Source organism: Buteo buteo, chromosome 12, assembly GCF_964188355.1.
Source record: "Buteo buteo chromosome 12, bButBut1.hap1.1, whole genome shotgun sequence".
Classification (NCBI taxonomy): domain Eukaryota; kingdom Metazoa; phylum Chordata; class Aves; order Accipitriformes; family Accipitridae; genus Buteo; species Buteo buteo.
In genome coordinates, this window is record NC_134182.1 from 30,589,982 (window position 1) to 30,605,756 (window position 15,775).

Genomic DNA, 15,775 nt, shown 5'->3' on the forward strand with positions numbered 1-15,775 from the left:
GAATTGCTACCGTACGAGTGACCAGCTTGCTTCCATGCTGAAGCACAGTCCTGAAAGCCACCAAACCAGGCTTCCATTCTGGAAAAAGCAGAGTTACCTACTGCAGTCCTGGTCGAACATAAGTAGGCAAACCAAACACTGTCGGATTAAATATACAGAAGCAGACGAAATAAAATCAATGTATCATTCACTGACTTTGACTGAAATGTTCGTACCTACACACCTCAATGTAAGGTGTAAACACAGGAAAAATGTATTGCTTGGGCAAAAACATCCCTGGGACACATCCCAGCTTTTGCTTGCCTCCTTTTTTTTTTTTAAAGTTTCTCGACATGTGTCAGCAATATTGAAGTTACAGTTCTTCTGCCTGTGACTACTTCTATATATGGTCAGCACAGATATTTGCTAGGATTTGCATTTTTCCAAAAGCAATCCCAGACAACCAGAAGCCTGTTAATCACTAAGAAAACCCACACGAGCAGATCCATAGCGCTGCACACATGAGCCCGTTTGGGTCTCCCCGCCCTGAGACTTAACACAGTGAAGGCAATACGGCTAGCTCGAGTTCTAAATAATACTTGGGCTCTGCTTCAGGCACTCTTGCGGGTGCGTCGGCAGCGCACACCCTGTCTACTGATGCCTTCCCAAACTCCAGCTGCACGACAGCCCGCACTCCGGTACGCGGCCCCGAGGAATCTCGGCGATCCCGAGAGGAGCAGACACCGCACACAGTGCGCGGGGACACTGCGGGGACACCGACCGGCCACGGGGCGGGGGGGGGGGGGGAGCCGCGCACCGCTGCGCACTCCCGCGCTGCCCCAGCGAGCGGGACAAGCCCGGCCGCCGGCGGCACGTCGAGCCGTGCTCCGGGGCTCCCGCCGTGAGCCGCCGCAGGACGGGACGGCCGTGCCGTGCGGCCGGCGTCCCCGATCGCACCGGCCTCACCGGCGGGGCGAGCCCACGGGCGCGCGCGGCGGGGCGGCCGGCACCTCGCCTCGCCGTTCAAGGGGCGCAGCGGTCCTCGGCAGCGGCCGCTCCTCCGAGCCCCGCGGGGAGGGGGGCAGCCCCGCCGCGGTCAGCGGAGCCCCCCGGCGGCCGCCGCCGCTTCCACCGCCCCAAGCGCAGCCCCCCGCCCCGGGCGGACAGGGAGCAACGGGCGGAGGGTCCCGCAGCTCCTCAAGCCGCCCCGCCGCTGGGACCATCCCCGCAACTTTTGCCGCGGGGAGCCCCGGAGCGCTCCCCGCCACCGGCACCCCCGCACGCAAGAGAGAAAAACCAAACAAAAGCCCCTCAGACCCTCCCGGACCGGCGTTTCTCTTCCTACCTGCCCGGTTCCCGGCGACCCCGCGCCGCCCAGCTCCGCGCCGAGCGCTCCCCGCGGCGCCCAGGTGGCGTTAGGAGCGCGCTTCCCACGGGCGGCGCGCCCCCGGCGGCCGGCACATCCCCCGCCGGGCGCCGCCGGGAGGAGGGCGCTCCGCACCCGCCCGCGCCGCCGCCGCCGCCGCACCTGTGCCCGGTCAGCAGCGGCGCCGCCCCCTTCAGTCTCGCCCCCTGCGTGGGCGGGGGCGCGCCGGGACCCCTCGCCCCGCGCCCGCCGCCGCCGCCCTCCCCATGCAGCCGCCGCACGAGGGGCACCGTGGCTCCGCCGCCCGCCGCGCCGCGCCGCTCATTGGCCCGCCGCCGCTGACCTCACGGGGCCCGGCCCCGCCCCGCCCCTCCCGCCCGCCGCCCCCGGCCCGGCCCGGCCCGAGCGGGTGCCCCGGGGGCCGCCCCGCGGCGAGCCCGGCGGCGGTGGCGGCGGGGCGGGCCGGCTGCGGCCGCCGGGCGGCACCTCCGAGGCGCGATGCCGGGTGGCCCGGCGGCCCGCGGCGGCCCCGAGCTGGTGGGACACTGCGGGGGTGGCGGTGGAGCGGGCGGGGGTCTGCCCGCGGCCCCCTGCCTCGGGGTGCGGGGAGCTGGAAACAGAGGTTTGCAAGAAACGACCCCTGCCCTTGCAAACTGCCTGCCAAGTAGAAGGGACTCACGGAAAACGAGATAATGTGGGGCAGTCTTCCTTCCAGTAGTCTGCGGTGGTTTCTTCTCCTTTTCTTTTTTTTTTTTTGGAATCCATTTTTACTGGTTTTAATTGAGACATAGGAGCTGCTATTGCTTGAAGATTGTGGTCCTGTTTGTGGAAAGTAAATAATTTTCCGCTGCATATTAAATATGCCTCTTCGTGGGGCATATAACATCAACCAAGTCACGTATCATCATATAGCTCCCTAACAGATATTAATATGGTATTGATTCATTACTAGCAATCTCTCAAAAGACGTGCTTAAAATATTCTCCCCTTTCAGCTAATCAGGGTACGCTACGAACTCACAGAAAGCCAAATAATGTATTAATATATGCTTCTGCACAATTAAAACACATCGAACCAGAATAACGTAGGAAATCTTTCACATTCTAAAAAGATGCCATAAATATTCGTGATATATTGTTACATCAAACTGGGGTGCCTCACGCTTCTGTGTTTCTTCTGTCATAAAAGATTAATAAATTTAACTTGAAATGGTTCAACACAAAGTTCAGAATCTAGAACTTGTTTTCGCGGTCCACATTGCTTGCGGTAAAGTTGCTCTGGCATAAGGGTGCGCAGGGTGTGTTCTGTTTGCCTGCTGGTGTATTTCTTGGTTACATGTAAGAGAAAAGTTTACAAACTGGTGCTCCGGAAAATAGAAACAAGACAGCAGTGTATACTTCGGAGGGTTCTAATTCTCTACTGATTTTATAAATAGTATTATTTCAATTATCTACTACCTTCAGAAAGGAATTCTTAAAGCTTGGGGTCTGTCTTGCACCTTAGGCATTCAGTGAAGAAGGGATTACCTGCTTTTCGGAGGTCCCTTCCTCTGCCGCTCGAATGCAGCCGGCCCTGGGTGGCGGGTCTTCTTCACCCTTCGCGCTGCTCCAATGCCCGCCGGGTGCCGAGTCACTCGCGAGGGGCTGCATCCTACACCCTGACACCAGGATTTTCACAGAACATGCCGTAGGATCCTTAAGGACAAGTAGTCGTGACCACAGCCTGTGAAAGAATATATAAAAATTTGGGTGCTAAATTTTCAACACTTAAAAAAAAATTATGAATCTGCTGTTTTTCAATGAAGTCAATGAATAAATTCATAATTCTCTAAAAAATACCCGTGGGATGAAAAAGCAAAAAAAAAATTTCTTACGCGTGAAAAAATCAAGACCTTTTGGTGTGCAAAGATCCCTCTGTTCTTGAGTTCTGCATATGTTTGCTTTACTGCCCATCTATGCTTTTCCTTTTACATTGCATCTAAAAATAGCCTCAGAAATAACTCTATACCCTGTAACACCAGGCTGGGGTTTCAGAGCAGCCGAGAACCCCCGTGACAGAGCCGTCTCAGGTGACCCTTCACGGCATGGTTGTCCTTGCAGTTTCTGCACCTCTGCTGCCGAGCGCTCAGCACCCCTGCGTGTTGGAGATGAGGTCGCAGGATGCACCCCCAGTTTTTAAGAGTATATTAAAAATAGTGAATTTTTTTTATGCCATTGAAGCTGTAGCTGAAAAAAAAATCTTAGGTAATTTGATCATCTTTTACTCTTTGTCTCTTGTATTAGCTGTTACTTTTGTTTATGCGCTTCCCAGTTGTGAGCACACAAAATACAGCTAAGATGATCTCATTAACACATAGACCATTCATATGGGAGGGGAAAAAAATCCCAAATGGTAAATCACAGTATGATTAGACCAGGGTCAAAAAGTAGCTAGCTTTGTATCTACCACAACCTCATTAATTTCTGAGGTTGCAGCAAAAATCATCTACGTATATAATGCAGAATGTATTTTAGAAAATACGGTTTTTTAAGATTGAAAGCAAGCTGAGATCAGCTTGGCTATGAATTTGCCTAGCTTTAAGACACATACCAATACTTTATAAATCAGGGCCCAGTTGCCTAGCACAATTGTGTACCATAAATATATTTAACCTTGAGTCATGCAAAATGAGCCTTTAAAGCAAGCGTATACACATTAAAATCAATGATCCCAGAAAACACATATTGGGTAATGTCTTGTATAAAGAAGTAAGTGTCAAGACAGTCAAGGAACTGTTTAGGGAAGACTAAGGTAGGGGAATAAATTTTGCAGTGACACTGCTAAATAATACCCTTTACGGAAAAAAAAAAAAACATTAACTTTAACAAGCTCTTTGGCTGAGCAAAGACCAGAGGTTCAAACCCGCATGGTACAGCTCCTAGGTATAATACAGGTCTTTGCAATATATTCTTAAGAAGGGACAGAGTGAAGATTAATTAGAAGACTGTTGGGTGTTTTGTTTTGTTTTGTTTTGAACTAGGAAATATTACTTGATTATCTTTCATGAGGTATCTAGGGGAGTAAGAAGCAAATCTGGCATCAGAAGTTGCACATCTCTCAACGTCTTGATTTATTTCTCCTCTGACTGAACAACACAGAACTGAACTGCCGTCTGGGACCCCTGGAGTATCAAGACCAAGTCACCATGAGCATGCCAGCCCTCGCAGAGAACAGCGCTGCAGGAAAGGTGGGGATGTACAAGGGAGCACCATGCAGTTGGACAACTGGACAAGCTGATCTGCAACACACGCTTTTTGTTGAGGACCACTGAATTTGCAGCATTGTCTTTGTTGATACTGATTCTGCACCCTTGGCCTCCTTTGCTTTTCGTGCCTGTATGCGTGCCACTGCTGTTCCCAGAGTCTGTGCAGTCATCCTCTGGATGTTCTGAGGTCATGTATTTGCAAGTAAGATCCAAACAAGGTCATTAAGAAATCAACTTAGTTATCTCTGTTGAGCACTCCTGAAAGTTATCCTCGAAGGACCTTCTTGGGCAACACCACTTCCTCCTCTATGGCGTCATTCATCACATGGAATCAGGAATCATATAGTTTCATTCAGAAGTTCAGATGATTAAGATCTTCTTTTACTTTTTGCTTCCTCCCTTTTTGCTCCTCTGGAACAGCAGGACCTTGTGTCTGTAATAGTTAGGAACTTCTAATTTTAAGCCTCGATTTATTTCTGAATACTTTATAGCCATTTGTCTTGCCTGACAATACTGGCCTTGAGATAGCTCACCATTCTCCTGTGTTTTAAGATCTTTATAATGCCCCCTCCACAGTTTTGCTAGGTTAAACCTGTGCTTTCCTAGTCTTGTTTTGTTATGTGGGTCCTCCTCTTTTCTGCCTATCCAAGCTGCATTTGTGCATCATCTTTATTTTTGAGTTGAGTTTCCTTCAATATGGGTGAAATTATATACAAGTTTTAGACAAGGTGTTAGACACGACAAGTTAGAAAGAGCTCAGAAGTGGTGAGAGTGCCCTGGACTGTAAGCTGGTGTTCACCTTGCTGTTTTCACTGCTCCGTCACATTGCTGGCTAATAGTTACCCTCTGGCCAAATAGTACCAACAAGTATTTCTTCTGCTTCATTTGTTTCTGGGTGATAACTCCCAGCTTACATCAGAAATTCCTGTATTTAGCTCCTACATACATTATCCTATTTCGCCTCGCTGTGTTTCTCACTTTATGCCTGTGTGACCATACTGTGACGTTATGGTCACTCCATTTTTTTCATCCGATCACCAGATACTCGTCAGTCAGCATTGGCAGCGCCTCTGAACATCGTCTCACCAACGGCCTCAGCTGGCAGATCCCTCCCTTTGGCCAAGGCTGAGCAACTGCTGATCCCTGAGGAATTTCACCAGCAGTATGCATCTAGCCTGGTGGTTTGTCAGCACAACACACCTCATTGTCTCCCCTTTGGCCAGTGCCTTACTGTATTGACATTCTTGTACTAATCCTCATCCTCTTCAGCTTAACTAACAGTTCCCCATGTGTCCCTGTGCCAAATGCTTTACTGAGCTCCAAATAGATCAAGTCTGCAGAATTACCCTTGTCAAGAAAATTATTTATCTTGTCTAAAAAAGGGATCAGGTTAGTCTGGCACAATTTACTCACACTGCATTTTATCTGATTTTCGATCGTGTAAATCAGTGCAAACCACTCCATAAAGTCAGGTGATCCTTGTAGTGCAAGCAAAATCAAAATCTTGTTAATGGCTGATTATCAAGGTCACACTAAAACCAAACACTAAGCACATCTGAAAAAACGAGACACAATTTGTGTGGAGTTTTCTACTGTTTAATACATCTAAAGAATATGGTTTCATTTATGTTTCATAACAGTTTCAGAGAATGTCCAACCGGAAGACAGTGGTTCACAATTTTCCAAATTGATAGGTTATTTCAAACATCATTGGATAGAACATCTGACAGTTTGTGAGAAAAATGTATACAAGCAGAAAAGTGTGTTCAGGTGGAGCCTTGTCTACATAAAACTGGTCTAGTCAAGACTGAAATTCAGGTTCTAGGCCTATTATTTGGTAACATAATAATTTGATTTTTATAACACTTTGATTTCACATAATGGGGAACACTTCCAAAACAATTAATAAATCCTTTCAAGACCTTTGTAAGGTTAATATCATTATTCCCAAATTTTGAAATGGATGCAATAGCAATAGCAGATCTAACAATGAAGTAAGTAGAAGTTAAATTGTCTTTTTTAATATAATACAACAAAAACATATATACTGCACCTTCCTCCTCCAGCACCTGTTAATGCCCAGCAGAAGTATAAATTGAGTGTACACTCCCTGTAACAGCAGCTCTTCCCAGATTTTCCATAGCTTATTTTTAGTGTTACGATTTCCCATATTCTTTTTGATCCCATGTTCTTCTTGCTTGTTTTTAGCTTCCACCTCTTTCCGTGCTGAGGGAACAGACTCCTAAAGATGCCCCAGCTCAACCTGGACAGGACACGCTGCGTGGGAGAGGTGAGAGGAAACTGCATGAGGACACAGTCCAGTGGGCTCGAAGGGGTGGTTGGGCTGCAGAGCTGGAAGGGTGGAAATCTGTGGCAGCCCACAGGGCCCTTGCCCATGCAGAAGGACCCAGAAGAATTGCTGTCCTCAGCCAGGCTATGTTGCCAAAACACAACCAACATAGGGGCTAACTCTGCATGGAGCCCAACAGCTTCATGACAGGACCCAGTGTTTTCTTTTTTTATGTGTTTTTTTTTCTCCTCTACTTCTTATTTTCCATGACAGTTTTACACTGCTCCACATTTTTTGAATACAGAAATTCTGCCAAGTGGACCTTTTTGTCATAATGAGACCCATATCCCTGCAGAGGCCTTAGCTCCTGTCCATAATCATCGTTCAGGGTCAGAAGAAGAGACAAGGAAAAAGAAGCAGAATGAAGATTGTGCAGTCTTTCTTAAGGAAAGGTATTCTGGCTGTTTTACACAGCAACTAGAAGCATTTGCAGTTATGGTAAAAGGAAGGTTTTGCAGTCAAAGTAGAAAGAAACTGGAAAGACATTTTGGTAGATAGACTTTTCAAGGGGCCAGACTTCCATATTCTCTCAGGGAATATGATCCAGAATGTCTTCGATAGATATAAATATTTTAAGTTAGGTGGGGAAAACAAAAATATTTTGATATTTGGTATTTGCCTTGAGGACAAAATGAAATTTGTGAAATACTAGCAGCCATGAGAATTATCTTAACTTCTAGGCAACTTTTCAGAGTTACTAAAAGATATAATAAGGGATATATTAACCCCCCTAGACTGCACAGAACAATGAAGCACACAAAATAAAGAAGACAAGTTTAATGAGGTAGGAAGACTCTCAGTGCCAACGCAGAAATGCAAAAAGTAGATCAGCACTGGAGTCTGAAATCGTCTCCTGTTGCAAAGTGAGTATGCACAGGCTACTTAGAAAATAAATAATGCACTCAAAGCTGCTAGAGGCATGCTGTTCCCAAGCAAAACAGTTCTTTTTAGCATGTAGTACCATCAAAGGACTTCTCTGTTAGTCAGACCATAGAAGGTACAGACCTGATGCATCATTATGCAGTTGCAGCATGCTTAAACATTTCTGGTTACTGCAGACTGAGTGCTATTTAATCCTAATGCAGAGTAAAAAAACACAGAGTTGAAAAAATAGAACGTCACTGTAGTAAAAGACAGATCAGTAACTCTGTTATGACTCAGTAGCTCATGATAAATTATTTAAACCACTTGTGCTCAAGAATGACCTTTCAGCCATCGCAAGACAAGAAAAATATTTTCCTTTTTTAACCTCCACAATTCAAATTCCAGTTCTTCCTTCAAAATCAGGTGACCAAGACGTGGGAACTTGATCATTAATCTCAGACTTTGAAGTACTGAAGTGCCATCAGTCAGATATGGATGGTGACACAGTAACGGAGAAATCGGGAGAGGGTCGGCTGGGCAGAAATCAGAGGCAGATTGTGTTGCTTGGCATAATTTTCTAAGCGTTTATGACTGAATACTTTAACCTGATAAATATCTTTCAGATTATTATTATCAGGTTCAGGTCTCAAAGCACATATTTTAATTGATTCTAAGTCATAAAAAGAAACATTAGGTAAGCATTATTCCAGTGCATTGTACGAGCATCCAATGCACATCGGAAATGTGTAGGCCAAGCTCCATTACCTCAGAGCGTCTAGATAGCCGCATCCCTTTAAAATCCGCTTAACGTACTTCAAAGGCTTTTAAGACTAGGTCATGCACTTGTCAGATGTGTCAAACTATGCGCTTAGGACTCTAGTCACCTCTCGAGCCAGGTGTCGGCGGTGAGGTGCTGGCGGCGGGGGCTGCAGGGCGGCCTCTGTGAGGAGCGGCAGGAGCTGCCCCGAGCCGGACACAGCCGGTTCCAGCCGGCTCCAACCCGCCCACCGCAGGGCACGGCCGAGCTGGTGGTGCCTCGGGGAAGGCATGTTTTAGAAAGGGCAAAACACTTGAAGATTTTTAAAAATGGTGAGAAACAACACTGTGAACAGCAAGGTGAGAGCAGAAGGAGGGGGAGGAGGTGCTGCAGGTGCCGAAGCAGGGCTTCCCCTGCAGACCCTAGGGAGGATCACACCGCAGCAGGCGGACATGGCCTGAAGAAACTGCAGCCCACGGAGAGCCCAGGCTGGAGCAGGTTCATCCTGGAGGACGGCAGCCCGTGGAGGCCCCGTGCTAGAGCAGGGAGCAGCGCGAGGAGGAAGGAGCGGCAGAGAGAAGCCGCCATGGACGATCACAGCCCCTGTCCCTGTCCCCCTGTGCCAACCCGGTTAGGGGGGAAGGTAGAGGAGCTGGAAACTAAGGAGTGAAGTTGAGTCTAGGAAAAAAGGGCGAGGGGTGTGGGGAAGTTGTTTTAGTTTTTGTCTTTATTTCTCACCATCCAACTGTGTTATTAATTGGCAATAAATCAAATTCATTTTCACAAAGTCAAGTCTGTTTTGCCTGTGGGGGTGATTGGTGAGTGATCTCTGTCCTGACCTGCAAGCTTTTAATTTTATTTTCTCCTTCTTTCCTGTTGAGGAGGGGGATTGAGAGAGCAGCTGGGTGGGTGTCTGGCAGCTGCCCAACATCAACCCACCATGTCTCTATAGGTGAATTTGCAACTGCTGCTGGGGGATCTATTGGGACAGCAACCTATGGTGTTGTGTAGGTGCTATATGGGGAAAAGCAAGCACATCTACTGGCTTATTTGGTGCTGTTTTGGAAAATAACTTGGAAGAATGAAGTTCAGTAGTTTGGAGGGACCCAAAGATAATTTGGGAATAGTCTGTCAGTAGAGACAAATAACCATTCACCTATCCTTGGTATCTCCACACCTGAGTTACTTATTCTGCTTAAGCCAACATGAATTTCATTTTTGACAGGTTTAAAAAAATGAAATGGTGTTTCTGCCATGGTGAGTTAAAACTTTTTTTTTTTTCCCAGAGATAGCTTTCTCACTAATAGAAATTGATTGAGGCCAGTTCTCATATAGAGAACACGCTGAGGAAATTCTTCAGTGGAGTATCAAATGAGGTGGAAAAGGTACTTCTACACATTGCAGCAGAGAGAAATCAGCACTGTGCCAATTCATGTAACTCTACCTTTAGGATGCAGGTAATATTTTTTGATCATTGACCTGGAAATTTTTGAAAGAGTATGTGTTTGCTACTCTATATTAAATAATTCACTTTCCATTATTTTTGTTAGAAACAATGAAAAAACCTTTAGGAGTGTTTTGAAAGTGTAGTGACTTGCACAGAAATTGGAAGGAAGAGAAAAGCGTTTAGAGGAATCAGTCTGGAAGCTGTACCAAAGTAAGTATATACATAACAAGTCTGTGGTTATTTGGCTGCAATGTTAGCCAGGATTTCAGCACTTCAGCAAAGTGTTCTGTAATAACATCAGATTAGTTATCAAAACATGGAAACTCTTCACATAAGTACCCATGGTACATGAAACTATATAAATATGATTAAAAATGTGACTCATTTCTAGAGCCTTAAGGTTGATATACACAGATCTTGAAGGGTATATAATTTTGATAACAATAAATAATACTGTCTATTTAGCACTCATATACATCTTCTATTTCCATGGTATCATAATAGCATTATAGTGCTAACTGTGAGTGGTGATGCTGGATGCTGAAGGGAACTTAAGTCTCACAAGCTTTAGTAAATGTTACCAGTTCTGAATAGATGAGAATCTGAGAGTGGTAGTGAGGAAGGGAAAAAAACATTGAAAAGTTCAAACCTGTTTTAGTCAGTGTGTCCATGAATTAAGTAGAGGGTGATGGGAAAGCTCCTGTATATAACTGTAGCAAAACACAGAAAATATTAATTGGCTGTTAATGTTCATTGCTTGCTCATCCCAATCTTCAATGCTCTTGTGCAGTACCCCTTTCATCTAAGTGACGCTATTGCTGATTGCTGGGAAGCTGAAGCCTGAGTGGAAGTTTGTGCCCTCCTAAAATGAGTACCACGGAATATGTGAGACAAATTCATACAGCTACAAGAAATATTAACTGAGCACATTTGGCACTGCATCTTAGCTTCTCTAACTCTCTAACCTGTCTTCACTAAGAGCAAATCATGCCTGACAAATTTGGTGGCCTTCTATGACAGGGTTACAGCGTTGGTGGACATGGGAAGAGCAACGGACATCATCTACCTGGACTTGCACAAAGCATTTGACACTGTCCCGCGTGACATCCTTGTCTCTAAATTGGAGAAACATGGATTTGATGGGTGGACCACTTGGTGGATAAGGAATTGGCTGGATAGTCGCAATCAAAGATTTCCAGTCAACGGCTCAGTGTCCAAGTGGAGAGCAGTGACAAGTGGCATTCCTCATGAGTCAGTATTGGGACTGACGCTGTTTAACATCTTTGTTGGCGACACGGCCAGTGGGATTGAGTGCAGCCTCAGCAAGTTTGCCAACGACACCAAGCTGTGTGGTGCGGTTGACATGCTGGAGGGAAAGGATGTCACCCAGAGGGACCTTGACAGGCTGGAGAGGTGGGCCTGTGCGAACCTCATGAAATTCAACAAGGCCACGTGCAAGGTCCTGCACATGGGTCGGGGCAATCCCAAGCACAAATACAAGCTGGGCAATGAGTAGATTGAGAGCAGCCCTGTGGAGAAGGACTTAGGGGTATTAGTGGATGGAAAACTGAGTATGAGCCAGCAATGTGTGCTCACAGCCCAGAAAGCCAACCGTATCCTGGGCTGCATCAAAAGCAGCGTGACCAGCAGGTCGAGGGAGGTGATTCTTCCCCTCTACTCTGCTCTCATGAGAGCCCAGCTGGAGTACTGTGTTCAGTTCTGGGGCCCCCAGTGTGAGAAAGACATGGACCTGCTCGAGTGGGTCTGGAGGAGGGCCATGAAGATGATCAGAGGGCTGGAGCACCTCCCCTATGAGGACAGGCTGAGGGAGTTGGGGTTGGTTCAGCCTGGAGAAGAGAGGGCTCCAGGGAGACCTTATAGCAGCCTTCCAGTGCTTAAAGGGGGCTTACAGGAAAGATGGGGAGGGACTCTTTATCAGGGAGTGTAGTGACAGGACAAGGGTAATGGTTTTAAACTGAAAGAGGTTAGATTTGTATTAGATATTAGGAAGAAATTCTTCACTGTGAGGGTGGTGAGATGCTGGAACATGTTGCCCAGAGAGGTTGTGACTGCCCCATCCCTGGAAGTGTTCAAGGCCAGGCTGGATGGGGCTTTGAGCAACCTGGTCTAGTGGAAAGTGTCCCTGCCCATGGCAGGGGGGGTTGGAACTAAATGATCTTTAAGGTCCCTTCCAACCCAAACCATTGCATGATTCCCCATCACAGAAGCCAAAGCAGAGATTCAGGGGAGGCGAATGTGCCGCCTGGCCACCTGCAATTCTTGTTCTCTTTCCTTTGGAGCAGAGCAGCTTACAGAAGAAGAGGGAGGCAGAAATCTCACTCTGGGGATGCCTCCTTCTTTCCCCCCAGAGATTTTCTGCAGGCTTCTGTGTTTTGTCCTCCCCTGCCCAGGAGCATACAAGTGAGTATAAGGAGGGCTGGAGCCTCTATGGTGTGTTCTCGATGTATACCAGCTGTCTGTTATTCAAGACATGTTGTAAAACATCTCAGGGAGTCTATGACTAACACAGTTTCAGTAATGATCCAGAAACAGGCAATAGAGCAGGAGTAAGTTAGCAGCCACACGGCAGCACCGAAGTGAAATGGGAAGAGCCTGTGTTTAAAACCCCACGCCTTCTCCAATCCACATAATTCACATTCATCACTCGCTGTAGAAAAGCAGGCACTTAACCGTTTGATTCTCCAATTGCAAAGCCAAAGCAAGGCAAATCTTTTCATATGCTTTGTAGTACCAGCTGCTGTAGTGTCCTTTTACAGCTAATTAAAAACACATGATTTTCCAATTCACTCAATACAGGAAAATGTGTATTTCTGTGCCATACCACTTCAATAGAGCACATCATGCTGCAGACTACAGAGCAATAAGTACAGTCCTACTGAGATCTGAAAAAAATAAAGACAATAATCGTTGGCCTTCATCATCAGGAGTCTTAACAAATTCTCATAAAAGTCCCCTGAGGTATAGTTAGGTGCCACCTCAGCAGCAAAATCCCTGCAGTTCAGCAGTGTAGGAAAAGGATTTGACAGCTTCCCTAAGTTCCTTACATTCAAGTGGAAATTATCCATAGGGAAAGGTTGATCTGTATGGCTGAAGTTGTTTCCAAGGGCCGCTGCAAAATGCTCGCTCCTGGGCTGGGGCTGCAAGGAGAAACAGCAGTCTCTTGAAAGGTAAGATGGAAAAAGGCAGGGGCAGGGACACCATTTTTTTGAGAAACCATGAGATCCCGGGTTGTAATAAATTAATATTTGTGATCTATTTTGAGGCCTCTGAATAAAAAAGGCAACATGAACAACCTGTAAGTGCTGAAGTTCCACTCTTCTGAATTTGCAGTATAATTAATTTTATGAGAATTATGCAGTCAAAAGGTTCACAAATCAAGTTGGTTTTTTTTTTTTAATAGCTTTCAATATGAGGCTAATTATCTGCTTCAGAGTCAGTAGTGGATTTTTCGTACTTTTTCTATGTTCATATTCATATCCATATGCAAAAGTCATGTCCATAAAATAATATATTCTTCTGGGGCATTCCAGCAGATATTTTAATCAGTTAGGATATTTGATCGAGAAACTCGTAAATTTGAAAAGCACTTTGCACTAACACAGAATGAGATTCAGGTAGAATATGCAGCACGGTTTATATTAAAAGACCAAATGAAGCTGGAATTTTGTCTCAATTTTTTTTGTAGTTTACTCTGCATGTTATGATTGTGACTGATCCTAACTTCCACCTTCCCACACATTCCACTTTTGCCCATGGTGACCTATTCCCAGAGTTGGGTGCACAATTTTTTCAAGAGATGATTTATTAGCAAGGTAATACACCTACAAGAGAAGAGCATTTTAAAAGTGCAAGCAAATGGTTATGCAGACAATGACATGAATTTATTACACACTAATGGTAAACATGAATCACACTAACAAAGGGAGGATTCTATTGTGTATGTTTTGTAAATATTTGGTTTCATTGTTGTGTGGAGCCAAGGCCTAAAATGTGCATATTTATACTGATAAGGGTGCATATGTTCATAGAGACCACAGTCAGTTAAAGAGTAGGAAATTAACATATTAATAGACAGTGACTGCTAGATATGGAATGCTAATAGAAAAAGACAAAACATGGAGTTATTGGATTAACTGGTCTGATGAACTTCCTTCTCTATTGTGTTCAGAATTTTTATAAAAAAGGAAACATAGACCTTTTCAGAAGCACTTGAGGAAGCCCTCAGGAAAGCAAATCCTGGATCCTGAGGTAGTAGCAGGAGTAATGAAATTTTATAGTATGTAGAAATACTTTTTTCAAGAACTGTTGTGCCACTGCAGTATTACAGCCTTAACTGTAAATGCAAACATTACAGTTTAGTGTAATACAGTCTGTTATCTTTTGGCACAGCAAGAATATTGTGTATTCACTTGAGTGAAAAATGACTGGAAAACCTCTGACTTTGTAGCACATCCAAAGAACTTCTGTCAGTACAAGTTATACCATGCAAACACCCCCAAATCAATATGATTTGAGAGCACTATATTAGTGCACACTGTATAGTTCCATAGGTCTATGAAAATACTTCTGAAAAACTGTAAGCCTGCTAGAGATCAAGGTGTGAATACCATAGAGAACATAAAGGAAGCAACTACAAAAAGATAAGCCTATGAAGGGCAGCATTTTCATATCAACGGCCTTAATGCAGACCTTCCTGAGCAGATATTCAGAGCAAGCTGCTCTCATGGCGTTTGTTCCTGCTATGCTTCTGCTACTACCCTATTATTTAATGTTCATTCATTTAGTCAGCCTATAGGTGTTAATTGGTATAAGATTTTATAAAATTAGTATAAAATATCCTTCAGGGACAATATAAAATAAGTAAAAGCTTAGCAAATGTGAGAAACCATTATAGGCAGTGTACATTTGACTTCATTGTAGTTATGGCAATAGGAAATTACGTGATAGGGAAACATCAAACATTAAATGTTTCAGAAGTAAGAAATGAGCCAGGATAGAAACCACAGAAGTAGTTTAAGGATCTTATCTTTATATAGATTTGCATTGTATTGTATTAAAGGTAGGGATTTATATACTCTAAAAAGATTAATTTTATGTTAGTAGCAATTAAAAGTTTATTCCAATATGGTGTCTTTCTGGCCTTGAAGCTGTGTTCAAACTGAGGTTTTCCATCTGTGCATATCCCAAACCTTTGAAGTCTAGCCTCTGAAATTAGGTAAAGTTTTCTTCCTTCATAGGTTAGCCATATTTTTCATATTCTTTGGAGAACAATTCTAATTTTAAGTGTAAAAGTTTTTTCCATATATTTTCCTTGTCTTCTATGATTTGCATACTCATAAATTTTGTAAATTGCCTATATAATGTTTTTCCTTGTTATGCTGTTCTTTATTTACTATATTATATTTTTTAAGTCATATAATAATTTTAAGTCATGTACCCAGCTGATGTTCAGCACTACCCATCACATTACAAAAGCAGAGATTTCTCTGACTTTCTTGGGAAAATATTCTTGGTATTTGCTCCTGACTTGTATCCCAGGACCCAGTAGGAGCCATATTACATGAGTTAACCATTTTAAAATGGGTCAAAGAGTGCCTAATATGGGACAAAGAATGTATCGTAAAGCAGTTCTTCACCTTTTTCAGAAATGTTACTTTACAGTCTGTTACTGAAATTAAAAAGAAGTATTGGTAGTGATATACTGAATCTTAGGATTGAGCTCTGTGCTCAAAACAGAAATAAAAGCT

At 44.7% G+C, this 15,775-nt stretch overlaps 1 protein-coding gene across 1 annotated transcript in view; it reads right to left on the minus strand.

The window, feature by feature from the left end:
- CHRM3 (cholinergic receptor muscarinic 3) overlaps positions 1-1,499 on the minus strand; it is a 283,715-nt gene extending 282,216 nt beyond the window's left edge. Inside the window, exon 1 of the mRNA XM_075042050.1 lies at positions 1,325-1,499. The gene's annotated coding sequence lies outside the window, so the exon portion shown is untranslated. The remainder of the gene's footprint in view (positions 1-1,324) is intronic.
- Positions 1,500-15,775: the final 14,276 nt, after the last annotated feature.